The following is a 7,500-nucleotide window of genomic DNA, read 5'->3' as shown; positions in this document are numbered from 1 at the left end:
TAATTCAGTTAACTAAACTATTAAATAAAAGTTAAAATAATTAACTTTAATATAGAATATAAATTTAAAATGAATACATGTTTCATATATACAAATACTATTTGTTTATTTGACAGAATCCCAACCCTGGGGCCTATTGCACAAAACTAGGATAAGGGATTAATCCGCGATATCTTGGTGATCCTGGCTCAATTTATCCGTGATCGGGTTGCACTAAAGCTGGATTAGGGGGCAGTAGGATGTTATGGTATAAATTACCATAGAGATTTATTCTGTGGAGGTAGCCTGCTCCAGACCAGGCTAAGTTCAAGGATCTATTTAATCTCATCCCTTATGTCAGTCACCCACAAACGGAAACCAATAGTTATTCCACTGCCCACTATACATTGTTATCACATATAACTAGACCCACTGTCATTATTTAAACGTTTATCATTAATTTCAATCATTTTGGATAAATGATTTTTAGATGATGTTGCTATCATTAGATAATTTACAGTTTCCCATAGACTATAAGGCTATATATAAAATGATAGAATGTTAGGGCCACAGAGGAAAAAAAGAAAATTCACAGACTTCGAGAATGAAGTCATAATATTGTAACCCGTTGTTTTAGAGGAGTACAGTTGTTAAAATGACAGCTGTGGGGCATTTCGTGGAATTGTTCTTCAGTATGGTTTCACAAACAAGGACATACTTAATCTTCTGGCACATCAGCATCACATTGTCATAAGTATCAGAAGTGTAAAAAAGAATATGCATCTTTTCCCTAGAAAGAACCAGCCTCATAAATTTATGACTTTTTCCTTCTTCCTCAGTGTGGCCCTAATACTCTGTCGTATAAAATACACATTCCATATAAATATAAAATTTTTTTATATAAAAAAAATACACAAAGTGTAACATTATGTTCCTTTATTGAATAAGGTTAAAACAAAGCAGGTAAACCATCAGCTCCTTTCGACACTGAAGCCACACAGTGACTACAAGATGGAAAGCACAGAATCAAAGCATATTATACAACAAAAGGATAAATACACATTCAAAGGTCTGTATATAACACACCCCGCATGTCTGCACACTGAAATAAATGCAGGACAAATCCATACACATCAACTGAACAGACAAGTGAATGGATGCAGTAGCCTCCCTGCAAGCTTGTATTACACACAGTATACAGCACAAACATCACAAGAGGCCAAATCAATTATAAAAATATATATATACACTGTATATTGAACACAAAAACCCCCAAATTCCTCTGCCACCGTAGGACATTTAACCAAAATTGAAAGCACACATACTAACTAAAATAATTTAACACACATTGGTCCCTCAGCAGCCGACCACTGTCGTCATCAGGGAAGATTGCCGGATTGTCCCAGTCCATGGCTGGTGGCACTCTGGGGACCCTCTCCTTACTCAGGCAGGCCACATTGTGGAGGACAGCACAAGCCACAGTAATGCCACATGCCCTCACAGGCCTGACCCTTAATTTGTGAAGGCAGTGAAAGCATGCCTTCAGGAGGCCAAAGGCCATTTCAACTCTGGCCCTGGCATGGTTGTAGGCCTGCTGTGCTTCCTGTGGGTCTGTGAAAGGTGTTAGGAGAAAAGGCTGGCATCCATACACCCCGTCTCTCAGCAACACACCAGAGAATTCACCTGTCAACACAAAACCTCATCATTACTACCTCATAAACACAGTGATATTCTTGACACAGCCATGATGTAAAAAGTGGACCGTTTTGGCCCGGTCATGTTTAATCTACACACACACACACACACACACACGAAAAGAGACACTTTCTTTATCACACAAGAACATTCAATGTAGTCAGTGAGCAAGCGACCTTGGGTCCTTTGAAAGGCGCTATATTAATTTCAACTCTGGCCCTGGCATGGTTGTAGGCCTGCTGTGCTTCCTGTGGGTCTGTGAAAGGTGTTAGGAGAAAAGGCTGGCATCCATACACCCCGTCTCTCAGCAGCACACCAGAGAATTCACCTGTCAACACAAAACCTCATCATTACTACCTCATAAACACAGTGATATTCTTGACACAGCCATGATGTAAAAAGTGGACCGTTTTGGCCCGGTCATGTTTAATCTACACACACACACACACACACACACACACACACACACATAAAAAAATATTAAAAAAAAAAAAAAAAAATCCACTTTTTATTATTAATATATATATATATAAATATAACTTTTAAAGGTATATATATATATATATATATATATATATATATATATATATATATATATATATATATATATATATATAATATACCTTTAAAAGTTATATTTTTAATGTAAACCTCTCCCTCTAGTTACACACTTTGTTCAATTCAAGGATAATTCATGCAATTGTATATTGTTCATTTCTTGTCTCTCCTTATTGTTTAAGTGGTTGATGTTGATTTGGGATTTAGAAAGTAATTAATAAGTAAGTAGACCAAATTAATAAGTAGACCAATACTTTCTAGAGATAGTAATTATTACATTAATCTAATTAGACTGGTTGAATATGTAATTTGTAGTTAGTAATTAAGAACTATTTTAGAGTAAATTCCCAATTGTTATAATATCAGAGGTGAAACCGGAAGAACAGAATTTTATTTTATTAGGAAACAACACAAAAATGGTCAGAAAGCGCTTAAGAGCGAGGCACACTTTCCTGTCCGCTCTGCAAACAGTAGCCTTACTATGTTCTGCATCCCCGATGTAATACACAAAACTTCCATTTGCAAAGAAACGTAAGGTAACGCAAAGCATCTACTCGGATGTAAGTGCACGGCCACGATGGCTGATGTTAGGATGGATTATATTATGGATCTTATTGACTGTAAAGAAAAGCGGTACCGCTCAAATAAAAATGCATAGGGATGTGACAAAAATCCACTCTGGGCTTAAACGAATTCATACAGACTCTTCATCAACAGGATCATCCATAAAAGTACACGCCATTTCATTCATTTTTCATTTACGGCATTTAGCAGACCCCCTTACCCAGAGTGACTTATATTTTGTTTCAACTTATACAACTGACCAATTGTGTCCACAAAAGCTTGATAGACCTGGGATTTGAACCCACGGCCTTCTGATCAGTAGTCCAACACCTTAACCACTGAGCTACCATATCCCACATTCACTTTGCTGCTCTCTGCGTAACTAAAATGTGGGCAAAGAATGAGGTGTTTAAACGTCGCTTCCTCTTTAAAAAGGGGAGGAGACCGACAGAAACTCCTGGGGCCTGTTTCAGAAAGCGGGTTAAGTGAAAACTCTGAGTAAGTTAACCCTGAAATGAGGGAAACTCTGGGTTTTCCGTTTCAGAAAGCAGGTTAAGTTAAGCCCGTTTCTGAAAGAGAGGTAACTTATACTCAGAGTCAGTTACCATGAACCTAACCTGGTCGGGAGCAGGTTTTCTTCAGTAAACCCAGAGTTTCTTTCGGTCTCCTCCCCTTTTTAAAGAGGAAGCGACGTTTAAAAGCCGCATTCATTGCCCACTTTTCAGTTACGCAGTTCGCAATAAAGCGAATGTGGAATGTGGTAGCTCAGTGGTTAAGGTGTTGGACTACTGCTCAGAAGGCCGTGGGTTCACATCCCAGGTCCACTAAGGTTTTTGTGGACACAATTGCTCAGTTGTGTAAGGGGGTCCTGTCGATGAAGAGTCTGTATTAATTTTTTTGAACCCAGAGTGGATTTTTGTCACATCCCTATGCATTTTTATTTGAGCGATACCGTTTTTCTTTACAGTCAATTAGATCCATAATCTCATCTATCCTTACATCAGCCATCGCGGCCGTGCTCATACATCCGAGCAGATGCTTTGCGTTGCCTTACGTTTCTTTGCAAATTGTAGTTTTGTGTATAACATCGGGGATGCAGAACATATTAGTAAGGCTACTGATTGCAGAGCGGTCAGGAAAGTGTGCCTCGTTCTTAAGTGCTTTCTGACAGTTTTTGTGTTGTTTACTGATAAAATAAAATTCTGTTCTTCCGGTTTCACCTCTGATATTATAACAGTTGGGAATTTACTCTAAAATAGTTCTTAATTACTAACTACAAATTAAATCTTCAACCAGTCTAATTAGATTAATGTAATAATTACTATCTCTAGAAAGTAAGAAAGTATTGGTTTACTTACTTATTAATTACTTTCTAAATCCCAAATCAACCTCAACCACTTGAACAAAAAGGAGAGACAAGAAATAAACAATATACAATTGCATGAATTTTAAAGTTTTAAAGGTATATATATAACAGTGGTAACTTTTAAAGGTATATATATAACAGTGGATTTAACATCAAATTTTAAAAGGTGTATTTTAAAAATGTATATTTTATATATATATATATATATATATATATATATATATATATACGTATATATATATATATACGTATATATATATATACGTATATATATATATATATATATATATGTATATATAAATATATACATATATACATATATATGTATATATGTATATATATATATATATATATATATATAAAATATACATTTTTAAAATACACCTTTTAAAATTTGATGTTAAATCCACTATATATATATCATATGATATATATATATCAACTAACTGCCTGGTGTAGAGCCAACAACCTTTCTCTGAATGTGGATAAAACTAAAGAGATGGTTGTGGACTTCAGGAGAGCAGGACTTCTGAACATCGACGGATCATCTTTAGAGATCGTCAAGAGCACCAAATTTCTTGGTGTTCATCTAGCGGAGAACCTCACCTGGTCACTCAACACCAGCGCCATCACCAGGAAAGCCCAGCAGCGTCTCTACTTCCTACGAAGGCTGAGAAAGGCACATCTCCCTCCCCCCATCCTGACCATGTTCTACAGAGGGACCATTGAGAGCATCCTGAGCAGCTGCATCACTGTCTGGTTCGGGAACTGCACCATCTCAGATCGCAAGACCCTGCAGCGGATTGTGCGGACAGCGGAGAAGATCATTGGGGTCTCTCTTCCCTCTATCACAGACACTTACACCACACGCTGCATCCGCAAAGCCAACAGCATTGTGGATGACCCCACGCACCCCTCACACACACTCTTCACCCTCCTGCCATCTGGAAAAAGGTACCGAAGCATTCGGGCCCTCACGACCAGACTGTGTAACAGTTTCTTGCCACAAGCCATCAGACTTCTCAATAACTGAACTGTACTGCACTGAGCACAACATACACACACATCATCTGTATGGACTGCATAGACCCTCACAAAACACACACACTGACACATCATACTGTTTACATGCTGCTTACAATCCAGCAAACTGTTTACATGCTGTTTTGCACACCTTTTCTGCTGTTTTTGCACATATTGTACAATATCTCAGCCATTTCGCACATACTATACAATATTTCAGACATTTGCTGTTTTTTGCACAATTCTATATATTATCCCAAGGACCTGCTGCTAAGAAACTGTGTTCATTCTAATGTTACTGCACGAAATATTGTTTGAACATTCGGTATTCACATACAGTATTAACACTGGTCGGTCGGCGCTGTTTCTGTTACTGTTTACTATTTATTGTCTTTTGTGTATTGCATTTTTTGTACTTTTTTATTGTCTTTTGTGTATTGCATACTTTTGTAATTTTTTTGTGTCTGCACTGTCTCTTGTCCTGCACTGTCTTTTGTCCTGCACTGTCTTGTCTGTCTTGTCCTGCACTGTTTGCACCAGGTTGCACAGTTGCACTTTATGTGGCAAAGACTACTTACAAGTCTTTAGCCCTGTCTTTGTTTTATGTAGCACCCTGATCCTGGAGAAACGTTGTCTCATTTCACTATGTACTGCAACAGCTATATATGGTTGAAATGACAATAAAAGCTTCTTGACTTGACTCGACTTGACTTGAATATATATATATATATATATATATTAGAATACATTTTTAAAATACACCTTTTAAAATTTGATGTTAAATCCACTATTGTTTTATACAGCAGTGTTGCTTTTTTTTTTTTAAATACGTGTTCATATTCTCCATACACTTGCATAAGCACTTCCGGTTCTGCTGACGAGAAATATGCAGACTTTTCTTTTGTCTGACGCTGTTGCCATGGTGACTCGTTATATCTGCGCTCCATTGATAATGGCTTTTTAAAGTTGCGGTGCACGCGCTTAACTCAGAGTCAGTCAACTTAGAGTTGATAAAACTAACTATTTTCAGCTGTTCTGTAACCGAAAACTCAGAGTTTCCCAACTGAGGGTTTGTCAACTCAGAGTTCAAGTTTAAACTCAGAGTTGGTTAAACCTCCTTTCTGAAACGGCCCCCTGCTCCCGACCAGGTTAGGTTCAGTTACCATAGTAACTTACTCTGAGTATAAGTTACCTCTCTTTCAGAAACGGGCTTGACTTAACCTGCTTTCTCGGGTTTAACTTAACCCACTTAAAACCCAGAGTTTCCCTCATTTCAGGGTTAACATACTCAGTGAGTGAGTTTTCACTTAACCTGCTTTCTGAAACAGGCCCAAGCTCAGTCATTTATCCTGGATGTCTTAATTCTACTTTTGTGCAACGGGCCGCTGGTCCCAGAGCATCCCCTGTCATGATTATTGTAGTGTTAATGACTGTTTTTGTTGTTTGTTTGTTTTTTGTTTGGTTTAATGTAACAGTATTTAAAGTCCTGTGTGTATAATGGCCCTCCGAACGCAGGTGGCGCTGTGGTCACATGATCACGCCATTGGATGACGCAGACGGCGGGAGTCCAGCAGAGAAGTAAACATTCAGTCCATCATCGATCACAATTAACAATGGAGATAGGAAGTCGTAGATTAAACCCGCTGTAAAACTGCTCTGATCCAGAACACACAAGCATCTCTTCATGTGAGCTCGATACGGTAAGAACTCTAATGGTCCATACCATTGTAGGTTTTTCATCAATATTTCTCAGCTCAGCTGTGAGTCGGATGTAACACAATGTACTGCATTAACCAGTTCCTGTTATAAACATCTATAAGATCAATTAATCATGACAGGAAAGAAACATTCATCAGACAACCGGAGTAAATTACTCTCTCTCTCTCTCTCTCTCTCTCTCTCTCTCTCTCTCTCTCTCTCTCTGTGTGTGTGTGTGTGTGTGTGTGTGTGTGTGTGTGTGTGTGTGTGTGTGTGTGTGTGTGAGAGAGAGTGAGTGTGAGAGAGTGTCTGTCTGTCTGTCTGTCTGTCTGTCTGTGTGTGAGTGACCGTGTCTGTCTGTCTGTGTGACTGTGTCTGTGTGTGTGTGACTGTGTCTGTGTGTGTGACTGTGTCTGTGTGTGTGTGACTGTATCTGTGTGTGTGAGACTCTGTCTGTGTGTGTGTGTGACTCTGTCTGTGTGTGTGTGTGACTCTGTCTGTGTGTGTGTGTGACTCTGTCTGTGTGTGTGTGTGACTCTGTCTGTGTGTGTGTGTGACTCTGTCTGTGTGTGTGTGTGAGACTCTGTCTGTGTGTGTGTGTGTGTGACTCTGTCTGT

General features: G+C 38.6%; 1 protein-coding gene and 1 long non-coding RNA gene across 3 annotated transcripts in view; one reads left to right on the top strand and one right to left on the bottom strand.

Moving 5' to 3' along the window:
* Positions 1–900: 900 nt before the first annotated feature.
* LOC132860211 (uncharacterized) lies at positions 901–3,456 on the bottom strand. Of its 2 annotated transcripts, none has more exons than XR_009649790.1 (3): positions 3,414–3,456; positions 1,851–2,002; positions 901–1,662 (listed from the first exon to the last, which is right to left on the bottom strand). It is a non-coding gene; the product is annotated as an uncharacterized LOC132860211 (long non-coding RNA). The 2 variants fall into 2 exon arrangements; XR_009649793.1 differs by lacking the exon at positions 3,414–3,456 and adding an exon at positions 3,057–3,149.
* A 3,270-nt stretch (positions 3,457–6,726) lies between these two features.
* The window catches only part of pagr1 (PAXIP1 associated glutamate-rich protein 1), a 9,505-nt gene continuing 8,731 nt past the window's right edge, over positions 6,727–7,500 (top strand). The window contains exon 1 of the mRNA XM_060891324.1: positions 6,727–6,885. The gene's annotated coding sequence lies outside the window, so the exon portion shown is untranslated. The remainder of the gene's footprint in view (positions 6,886–7,500) is intronic.

The sequence above is a fragment of the Tachysurus vachellii genome, chromosome 2, assembly GCF_030014155.1.
Source record: "Tachysurus vachellii isolate PV-2020 chromosome 2, HZAU_Pvac_v1, whole genome shotgun sequence".
In the NCBI taxonomy this organism is placed as follows: domain Eukaryota; kingdom Metazoa; phylum Chordata; class Actinopteri; order Siluriformes; family Bagridae; genus Tachysurus; species Tachysurus vachellii.
This window is presented reverse-complemented; position numbering and strand designations above follow the sequence as displayed.